This window comes from Triplophysa rosa, linkage group LG12, assembly GCF_024868665.1.
Source record: "Triplophysa rosa linkage group LG12, Trosa_1v2, whole genome shotgun sequence".
NCBI lineage: Eukaryota > Metazoa > Chordata > Actinopteri > Cypriniformes > Nemacheilidae > Triplophysa > Triplophysa rosa.
In genome coordinates this window covers 14,967,001-14,978,996 of record NC_079901.1, presented here as the reverse complement: position 1 = coordinate 14,978,996, position 11,996 = coordinate 14,967,001, and positions in this window count along the sequence as shown.

Sequence of the window (11,996 nt, the reverse complement as noted above, 5' to 3'; positions counted from 1 at the left end):
ATCAGCATACACAACATATAAAATGGATAGTTATTAGATGAGGAGTCTGACATCAAACTTATCAAGTTATTGTTTAAGGCAGGACACTTAATGTACTGTTCAATTTTGAGATGTTGGTCTATTTTGCTTTCATGACTTCTTTTGCTCTAATGGAAAGGAAATATCCAAAATACACATTAAGGTGTTTGTTTTAAGCCTTCTACCTCGTCTGTTTGCTTCTGTAGATTTCTTCTAAATTATCCAAAACAAGCGGCATATATATCTGCATATGTAAACATAACATTTTAAGGGAAAAGACTCTTGGTGTAAGTCATATTAACTAAGAACTGGTGATATAAGAACTGGAACTACTTTAGTTTTTTTTATCCTATTCATCTGCATTGCCTGCAAGTTAGCACATTTTAATTACTTAATACCTACATATCAATGAGGCGATTCTGATGACGTTACTAATTATACTGTATTCAGCTGTCGTTACTTCATTTAGTTAGCATGTAAGTTAATGATATACTGCCTTAGCGAAACTTTAGCTAACTCAGCTCATAAGTGATGGATGTTAGCAAAGCAATATTTGTCTTTTGGATAATTAGCTGTGAATTCGAGGCACATGTAGCTAGTCTGTTCATCACCACTCTCACCTCCACGCCAAGACAAACGCTACTGAAAAGGAGGGAGGGCTTCACTTCTGCGGCTCTCTGCCTGATGTGCCAAACGTGCTGCACACAGGTGTGCTGCACGCCTGCGTGGAGACGCGGATGGAAGAAAGGCATCGGAACTCTCAACATTTCCCGACCTGACCTGAGATGTTCTATATGTTTGACAGGGAAAGCTGTGCGCGAATAGAAACACATACGCACACACACACACATATATTAATTTATTTTAAAAAATCCCAGAAAAAAGGGCACTTTCTCTCGAGGAAGAAAAAAGGCCTGGGCTCAAGCCCCCAAAGCCCCCCCCCCTGCACGTGCCTGATCCGGGTTAATTTACAGGGTGTTATTAGTTTTGAGCGGACAACCCTTGGAATGTCGCGACTGGTCAATCAGAATCAAGCATTCAAATGAGCCGTGTAATAATGTTTTCTAAACAATATGTTTGTGAGAGAAAACTTTTATTTTGAGCTTATTTAGCAAAACAAACAAATATCAGCGCTAAAATCAAATATGGTGGCATGTCAGTAACGTCAAATTGGTTTTCTTGTGTCTCGTGACGAAAATACCTTATTGCAACAAGTCACTATTAACACTGTCCTCAGGAAGACGCTTTGTGAAACGTAAAGATCAACTTTTTAGTATCTTCGCAGCATAAAATAATTCGAAACAAAGTCTGTGTGACATGAGTGATTGACGTGTGATTCACTGAAAGCATTAAAGGAACAGTTCACCCCAAAATGAAAATTCTGTCTTCATTTACTCACCCTCAGGTTGTTCCATATTTGGAAGAGTGTCAGTTACCAAACTGGTCTTATCCCTAATTTACTGCAATAGTAGGGAAAATAAATACTATGGGAGTCAATGGGGGATGATATCTGTTTGGTTACTGACACACAGTAAAATCGCCAGTGTTAAAAAAGGTCAAATTAACACTCACGGTGTATATATAATCAACACTCTCAAAGTGTGGATTATATAAACACTGTGAGAGTTAATTTGACCCTTTTTAACACTGCCGATTTTGTTGTGCAGTCTTCCAAATATCTTCCTTTGTGTTTAGCAGAACAACGAAATTTTAACTGGTTTGGAAAAATCTGAGGATGAGTAGCTAAATTATGGCAGAGTTTTCAGTTTTGGGTGAACTGTAGTGGGACATTTTATGTGAAATATTACAACCTTTGACTTAGCCTCGAAACACGGCAATATACGTCTTGGATTGCATGAAGGCAAGTAAATGTATTTGTATTAGGATTTTTTCATGACCACTCATAAATCTAAAAGCAGAAGCCCAATATTGCAATGTTAATGTTGAAAAATGTTCATGGGTTTTATGTACAGCACATACTTCATGGGTGTAAGTGCTTTGTGCAATGGAATCATGGTGATCTCATACCATTGTGTGAGCAAATATTTATAAAGGAATATTATCAGACAGGATTTGCGTAAAATGAAGCATAACACATATTATTCTATTTCATTCTAGAATAACATTACCTGTACAGTGTCTTTCTAACTGTAATGTTTTGAGAATTATTGGCAAGTGTGAGCATCTAACATTTACGAAATTTAATCGAGTTTAAATGTGCAACTGTTCCAGTCACCAAATGATATACACGTCACGCGTCACATCTCCAAGTCATAAAATGGTGTAAGCTGCAAATTACTGAGTTTTGTATGATATCGTAAATATACTGCAAGCTTATTTGTCTCTTTGCAATCCATCTGGTGATGACTGGCTCCATGACTTTGAACAGCTGAAGTCAGATCACAGTACAAATACACTGTTGTGAGTTTTGAGAAAGAAGAGTGTGAAATGAGTGCTGACTCATGCTACTGAAAATGCCATGATGGGCCTTCCTCTTCTCATGGCAGAGACTGGTGCTTGTCCTCCCACAAAGCTGCACAGCAGTCTGATGACACACGTCTGTGTTTGGTTACCATGGTAAAAATATTACAGCAGCTGTTAACCAATAAAAAGTTTTTCTTTATTTAACTTTTCGGAATATTTAACATGCAGGGGTATGTTTTTGTGCTTTTGTTATAAGATCATAATATGCAAATATGTAGTTTTTTTAACAGTAAATACAAGTTGAATAGTTAATACTTAGTTAAGCTGTGGCTTGTTAGAAGTGTCACTTGTAAGACACTGTCTGTAAAGAGTAACCTATTGTAAGTGTTTGTTATGCAACATATTTGTTTTTCAACATGAGTATAGTGTAGGTGTGCCTAAATAAAGGCAAATGCTGTCAACACAGTTATAGAAAATGTGTTTTTTTAAACATTTGGACGTAAAAAGATCAGCAAAATGGATCATACATAATGGATAAAATACAGAAACAATTGATGAGAAAATTAGTGTAAGCATACTGCAAAATAAGACATGCAAATAGTTTGTCCGTTTTATTTAAAATATGTTGCATTATGAGAAAAACAATGTGGTCAGAGCAACTCAGGTGGTAAAATCCATAGGAGATCAATGCAGTTCATCGTCTGTTGTGATTACAACAATGGTCTTAAATGCTATTTGATTCTTATGGACCAAGAGCTATGCTTCCCATGAGGGCAATATTTCAGCACTATTGTGAATGTAGCTATAGCAGTGAAACTGATTCATTTTAATGATTGAATCTTATGATGTAGTAGACTAACTAAACATAAACAGATTCAGTTGTGGCTGAGCAAATGATGCCTTCAGCAAATGTGATCATATGAACACCTGAGCTCTTTTAATCTAATATCCAATTATGATGAGCTCAGGTTAAAGCATAATACCTACAGTTTAAAACATTTGTGCTTATATAGGGATTCTGATGTTAGGCTACGTCTCAGAAATGTGCTTCTTTTAATCTCTGTTCTCTATTTTAATTTCTTTTAAATGTGATCTAAACATCCAGCATTTACATAAATATAATGTATGAAAACCAACTCACCATGCACTCGTTTTATTCATGTGACTTTGGTGCATCACTGGATATGTAAATCACATTGAATCATTGTTTCAAACAGAGACCTGACATGTTCGCATCCATTAGCAGATGCAAAACATGCATTAAAGCATCTTGCTGGGGGGAAAGAAACATTTTCACGATTTAAGCATCCCCTCTGACAATGTTCCATATGGCTCATGCATTTTTCATGTGGACTCGAGAAACATGTGACAAAAGGTTGAAATGCAGCTTTAGTTGGGCTTGTGTTCTTTATTTATTTTGTGTTCAAGGTTACTGTGCATCATATATTGTAATACAGACACAGACTATATGCTAACAGCCGTATATAGACTGGTAGACTGCATTAAAACAAAGCAGTTTGCTTTTTCTTGGAAGTGGTAAGTTATCATGATTGTGGATGGTGTGTTTTACGTGCATTAGCACACAGAGAATTATGCTGACAAACCTTGCAGCAATAAGACTAAAATGCTACTTTTTTTCAAACACACAGAAACAAAGGTGAACATCAAATAAGATGATGGTCAACACATTCAAAGTGCAAACACATTTACTGTTTACACTACAGGCTAGATAACATGCAGTCATTACATAATTTAACAACAACTTGCCTTGTTTTAGTATCATAAGAATGCAGCTCTTCACAGCTAAGGGACGCTAAATTGTATGTGCAGTGTCCAACCCAAAGCACATCTGAAAAATAATTGAAAGTGTCTTAGGAATTACATTCCACAAAAGCCTTGTTTCAAAACTAAGACATTTTTATGCAAAAACTGATGGAACAAGAGTTGCTTGGATTAGTTTATCAAATCATGAGTACCAAGTGAGCACCAAGAGCACAAAACAGCAGGAGCACACACTCCCTGCTCGCCTGAAATTATTTCCACTCCTCATTCCTTGGAAACTCCCTTTAGTTAAACAAAACGAATCAAATTCTTATCATGCAGTTCCTGACTTATGGACGTGTGAGTTTACAGTAATTTAGTGATATTATTATTATTATTAGTATATACAGTATTTTTGATTATCAATAAAAATAGCATTACTTATTTAACTAACTTAATTTCCCCATGGTCACATTAAGTAAAAACTTCAGTTTCAAATAAAACACAATTTACATTTACATTAAATCATTTAGCAGACGCTTTTACTCAATGCGACTTATAGAGAGTTCTACACATTCTACACAACTATATAAATATTGAGTGCAACAACAGTTTTTTTTTATGTGTCAGATGCTGTTCTCTATTTGTGTTAGTGTATATCCAGGCATTTCATTGACAGCACACATTATGGGAGAAGCAGTCAGCAGGACTCCATGCACAATGAAGGCTTCCTCATTACACTAATGTGCTTCATAGTGCACAAAGCAGCATGATATTATGACAACACCAGTGGCCTTATATATTACTAAGCACAAATGAAACACAGGCTCCCACAGCTAAAATCAATTTACTTTTAATTAAATAGTCTGTCTTTTGTCTCATAATGAACGGTGGTCCTCGTTTTTAAATAGATCTGTTTGTGTGCATGGCATTACATACTCATTACTCCCAGTTGTTACGCAAAAAAACAGCTGCTAAAATTTTTTGGGGACAATTGTTATTCTAATGACTATTTAAAAAGTACACAAATAGCCATGATCTGTCAAATTAATCTTAATATTATGTTTCCATAATGCACATGCTTGCAGAGACAGACAGACTGAGTGAGAGAGACAGAGAGAGCCTTTCGAGAGGTATTGGCCTAGATTTTTCTAGCCTTTCTTTGACGCTTGCTTGAAGCCATCAGTAAGGTGGTGAGAAAATCTGACTTCATTCACAACATAATTACTTACACCTGGAGACATATGTGTGTGATCTCTCTAGACGCCAGCATTTACGACGCCAGTTTCTGCAAGAATATCTTATACAGTAGTACCTCTATTGCATTGACAAAAGTGCATATTTACTGCAATATAGATTTTTATTGGAATGCAGTTACATTTTATCAGGTGTGCTGTATACATACAGTACATGCATGTTGGACCAACACCAAATGTCTTACAAAGAGTATGTGGCTGGTTGCTGGGAAACCTTACAATAAGTTGACTGCAAGAATAATATCAGTACACTCTAAAAATGCTTAAAAAGTTCATCCCTTCACATTGTATAAAATATAAAAAATGCTTATTTATCAATCAAGACTATATCTTAATTGACAAAGGTTCATGATAAGGATACAAAATGTCTTATTTACTTTCAGTTACTTTTAAAGTCCTATTTACTTCAATATAAAAAATACCTCACATATGAATTTAAAGGAGTCATATTGCACGGCTAAAACGAATATTATTGTTTGTTTTAGATGTAATGCAATGTGTATACACTATTTAATGTTTAAAAACGTTGTATTTTCCACATACCGTGCATGTTTGTATCTCCTCTTTGCCCCGCCTCTCTGAAACGCGCTGATTTTTTTACAAAGCTCATCGCTCGGAAAAGCGAGGTGTGCTATGATTGGCCAGTTCACCAGTGCGTAGTGATTGGTCAAATACTGCAAGTATTTCACGGAAATGTAACGCCTCTTACCATATTCGGAACATCAGGTTCCGCCATATGACCCCTTTAAAATGTAAAAGATTTAGCCTCGAACAAAACTATTCACCTTAAGCACATAAAAACCAGTGAGGCCTAAGGTGTCTGATGTAATGAAACCAACACGGGCATGATTGCACACGCTCACGCTCACGCACGCACACACACACACACACACAGGCTTTGGTTGACTATCCCCGTGGGGACAGTCCATAGGCGTAATGTTTTTTATACTGTACAAACTGTATATTCTATCCCCTATCCCTAACCCTATCCCTAAACCTAAAGATCATAGAACACTTTTTGCATTTTTAGATTTGTAAAAAATATTGTTCTGTACAATTTATTAGCTTTTTTGCCCCTGGGGACCTCAATTTTGGTGCCCACGGTGACACGAGTCCCCATGTGTTGGTGTGTATTCAGGTTTAGGTCCCCACCGGGATATACAAACATGAACACTCACACACACTCACACACACACACGCACTCACACACACACACACACACACACACACACAGTATGTTTTATTATCTCCATGGGGACAGTCCATAGGCGTAATGAGTTATATACTGTACAAACTGTATATTTTATCCCCTACCCCTAACCCAACCCCTTAACCTAAAGATCGTATAAAACTTTTAGCATTTTTAGATTTTCAAAAATTATCATTCTGTACAATTTATAAGCTTTTGTGCCTGTGGGGACCTCAATTTATGTCCCCACAGTGACACGGGTCCCCATGAGTTGGTGTGCATTCAGATTTAAGTCCCCACTAACACATAAAAACCAAATCCACACACACACTCAAGACATAATACTATTCAGATACATCAAGTACAAACATATCAAATGTAATGTAAAAAACAGATCTGGTTTGAAAATAGAGTCCAACCCTATATTTTCAAACAGCCATGTTAATACTTCTGCCAAAGCAACAGCTCTCTTGAGAAACACAGATTATAACGATACCACACCGGCATTTAAAGGCTTAGCAGATGTTGGCTGAGAAAATGTCAGGAGACGTTCTTTTTCAGTTTTGCCGTATACCTATTAATAGAGTGCCGGTATCTGTTCTGTGTTCAAATCACCCACTACACACACGGAGACCTCTACCATTTATTTTTTTACCTCAGTATCAATAGAGGAGCCAGCGTGCACTTTGAAAGGTCCAGTGTAACAAATGTAGTGGCATCTAGCAACCAACTGCTCCCCCTCCCTTTCAAAGCATTACGGTGGCTGACACAGCACCAAGATGTCGTCACGTTTTCGTTTCTTTCTTTCTGAAGACCTGTTTGTCCGTTTAGGGCTACTGTAGAAACAACATGGTGAATTCCATGCAAAGGTATCCGCGGTGTATGTAGATAGAAATAGCTCATTCTAAGGTAATAAATATATACAGTATATACACCTCTGAAGACAAAGTTATGTATATTATTGCATTTCTGTCAATAGATTCTCCAAAAAATTTCCCACACTTTTAAACATTTTTAGAGGTACTGCAATAAAAGCGTTTCAAAAGGAGCTTTATATGTGGAGCGATGTGTTGTGATTCCCTGCTCTGGGTCAGTTAAACCAGGGGTTATGCTGTCTCATGCTCTATAGAGGAGAGATACATTAACCATTCGCATCCCACAATGCAGTGTTCAGACAGCGTGGATGCGGTACTGTAGGTGTTATGTAGTATGTTTTATAAACAGGAACAAACTGCTCTCTAACTGCTTTCCCGGAACCACCCATCATGAATAACAACTTACTGCCTCTGAACCTAATCTGAACCTTTAGTTCTAAGAAAAACAAAGGTGCAAGCAAGCAAAACATGCAATGGGAAAATCTTCATCTACTGATTCCCTTAAAAAGACAGCAAAGACAAGCAAAACTAAAAAAAGCCAGGTTATGAAGAGGTGGCGAGGAATCTTCTACAGGTGCAGTTGTATGCCAAAAGACAGGCTGGACAAGTTTAGCCATTGTGTGGGTAACAATGAAGCCATTTAGGCAAACATGCTTGTGAACTTGCCATCTTGTCATCATAACTCAAATTGGTTTTGAGTCCATACAGAAGTTAATGGGTACCATTGTTATTCGGTCATTTTTCAAAATATATTTTTTTGTGTTCTGCAGAAGAAAGAAAGTCATACAGGTTTGAAATGTCAAGAGGGTGTGTGAATGATGACATATTTTTCATTTTTTGGTGAACTGTTCCTTTAAAATCTATGGAAAAAATGTTAAAGAAATCTGCAGGTTCTAGGGCTGCACATTACAATCCAACACACACTAAATTACACCATTTATAAATATTGTTCTCAAAATTACTGCTTTTCAACTTGAAGTCCCACTCTTGCTTTACAGTTCAAACTGTCTTTTCTAATTCCAATGTTTAATTATTATTATTAGAAGCAAAGTGACGCAGGATAAGCAATCTTTTGCAGGGCACTTTTTCATAAATATGATTTGTGCTCTGACTTTTGAGTACTGCAAGGAAACCCTTTCATCTCCTATCATATTGCTGTTGGTGATTCACGAGTTCACCTGCGCAGATAACAGCGATGTTGCAGGGATAATAATGATAGAGCATGGGTATGAAGGTTTATGCGTATTTGGCGTGCTGTCCAGGGAGCGGGCTCCTAGCCTGCCTGATCTATCCGAACTCGAAGCACTCTACCCTGGCCAGGGCAAGTGCGCCGAGCTCGGAACCTGCTCGAGCCCAGAGCACACCCCCTGGGGTCCTGCGGGAGAATGATCTTTGTGAGGGGATCAGGGGTGGAGGAGGGATGCTGATCTGAAGAGATGAAGCAGGTAAGATGGTTTCCCTATTTATAAGAGTGCTTGCTTGAGCTGATAGGGTAGACGCGGTGATTGCTGATGGTAGACCAGCCTGGCTGATTATATGCTCCGTCTCCTCCCAAACTTTGTTAATTAAACATCATTTAAAAGCTCTCAGTAATGAAACTTCAGTTAGATCAAAAGCTGGTGGCAAAAGACTAAAGTTGTGCTGTTAGCATTGGCGCTTCACTAATAACATTGCCATAATGTGAGTCTTGGATCAACTCCCAGTTTTAAATTTCAGTGGGTAAATAATCCCTTTTATTAAAACGTTCTCTAAAAGCTGGCAGTTACAGAAACAGACATATTATCAAATATCTCTGCATACACTGAAGTCTTGAAATGTAAAAGAAATCCTTCCTCCATCTATTTATACCTGTATGAATGGTTGAATGGTTGAGCTTGCTTGATTTTTTTGGTAAAAGATCAAAAACGTAGTATTAAAATAGTTTTACAGCTAAGATCAATTTTATTGACAAACTAATAATCATAACTTCCCTTTAAGAGCTCACAGAATGTGTTTTCTGTGCTGATGTAAAATTGTGAGTTCTTCGCTGTATAGCAGATGCAGGATAAACAACATGTTTAGCAATTCAGTGTCTCGGTCTGGAAAACCCCATAAATTCAGTGAGAGTTGAAAAGCTGCTGACTGTGCTTTCACAGGCCTGCCACTGCCTGCTGTTTAGAGACAGGCTGCCATGCCACCTCTCTATTCATTACTGAGCCTATTAGAAGTATGTGGACGAATGAGAATGTGTGCAATATAAAGGTCTGTCATAATGTACTGATGTCATGACAGAAACTTCCCAAAGGAAAAGTTTATCGCTCAGAGGTTGCTCTTTCTCAGGAGATTTGATAGAGTTGTATTTCAGTTGTACTCAGTTGTATTTCATTAAAACACGTCTCAAATTGCTTAGGAGACATACTGTAAAGAAACAAATTGGGCAATTGTTAGCCTAAACTATACATTAAGAGTTTGAAGCTGTAAAATGAATTTAGAACATAGCTACATGTAAAATAATGTGGATTGGGATAAATTTGATGAAAATGTTTGCGTTTTTGTTGAAATATTCAGTAATATTGACGTTTGATTACAGACTTGGCCAACCTAAGTTCATGTCTTCTGAAACTTTAATAGACACATTTCTGAGGTTTCCGTGTCTTTTTCGCAGAAAAAAAAATCAATGACCCATGACACTTGAGCAGTTCACATTTCCTCTCCTTTTTGTCTAGTTAGCAGAAAGATATAAAATATTCTCAAGACATATTGTCAGTGATGGGTTATATCCCACATCTCTCATAGAGCATCTGTTGCAAACCTTAAAGGGATAGTTCACCCCAAAAATAACTATTCTTAAATTCATAATTTACTCAACCTCTTGTCGTTTCAAACAATCACTTTCTTTCTTCCGCAGAACCCAAATAAGATATTTTGAAGAAATTTGGTAACCGAACAGCACTGGTCCCCATTCACGTATGGACACAAAACCAGTGCAAGTGAATGGGGGCCAGTTACCAACATTCTTCAAAATAATAAAGTTATACAGGTTTGTGATGAGAAGAGGGTGAGTAAATGATGATAGAATTTTCATTTTTGGGTGAACTATCACTCTAAGAATCCATCTATCTTGGCTTGGAAGCTATCTGATAAGCCACTGTGTTTCACATGATCCACTGAAATGTTTCATTTGAGCAGTAACTTTAATGTCTATTATTGTATTTAGAGTTGTTTACAGTAATATTTTGTAAAAAAAATACAGACTGAATATTTAGAATTTTTTAAATAGTTTATATAATTGCATTCTGCACACAGTGAAAGCAGTCACACCCATTCTATACACATCCTGTACAACTCTAAAGAAGGAAAAGGTTCCTTGATTTAATTTGTCTTTAAAACAATGCAAGCCATGCATGTACTTGCCCTTTTGTCATGGCAACCACCTCGGCTCTCATTCAACAAGTGACATTCTAGAGATATTTATAATGTTAAATCACTCTCTCTGTGGATACAGTCAGGGACAATGAAATTCAAATTAGGGTAAATGTGTCCTCTGAGAGGAATACTGAAAATACAAAGGCATAAGCCACTGCTCCACTTTGCACAGTAATGAATGATACTGGTGTACTATACAATATGTGTATGACTGCATTCATCACAGCTGGGAAAGCATTGAGATAAAGAACCTAAATCTACAGTACAACAGTCTAGCCAATTCCTGTTTACGTCGAGCATCCCTTCTCATGTGTTAGAACCATAGGTCACAGTTGGAGTCTTTTTTCCAGGGTTTACCAACCAGAGATGAAACTGTCCTGCAAACTGAGTTATTGGAGTGTGCGATTATGCTCTGATTTGAGCTGTTGTCTGATTTGCATACTTCTATCAGTGAATCAGGTGTAACAAATGACACAAACACGGCATGCAAATAAACAATGCGATTAGTGGATGCAATTTTCTCCTACTTACTCAGTCGAATGCCTCTTTCACTGTATTAAACACTGTGAAATAACGAAAAAAATTGTTAATATGAATCGATCATGCTTGTGCAGTATATACAGTACAGTACATGAGTAAGTAAAAAGAGAGAGGTGTGGGGACTTTTATAGTAGTTTTAGTGAGCGTTTAGGGACCATTTTAAGGCCGCTACCATATTTATGTGATAAATTATTAATTTGTTGCCTTTTCCCTGAAGCATATACATGCTTGTTAGTTCAAATGGAACTAACATTTAAAAGCATTGCATAATATTTGCAGGCAGTCATAGATTCAGCACACTACAGTGGAAAGTCTCAGACTCAACAGCTCTCTATTTAGTTTTTCCTAGACTTCAACCAGAAAATCTTGCTGGTTGGTAAAGCAAGTGGAACACTACTGGGCCTAAACATCCGATGACATGACCACGTAGTTGAGTTGTAAAATGTCGCTGCTATTTAGCAATAAGAGGCTGGTCTGATATCTTGTCTTTTGGCTTCTCTTGTTTATTGTAGTTCCTTTACATTTCAA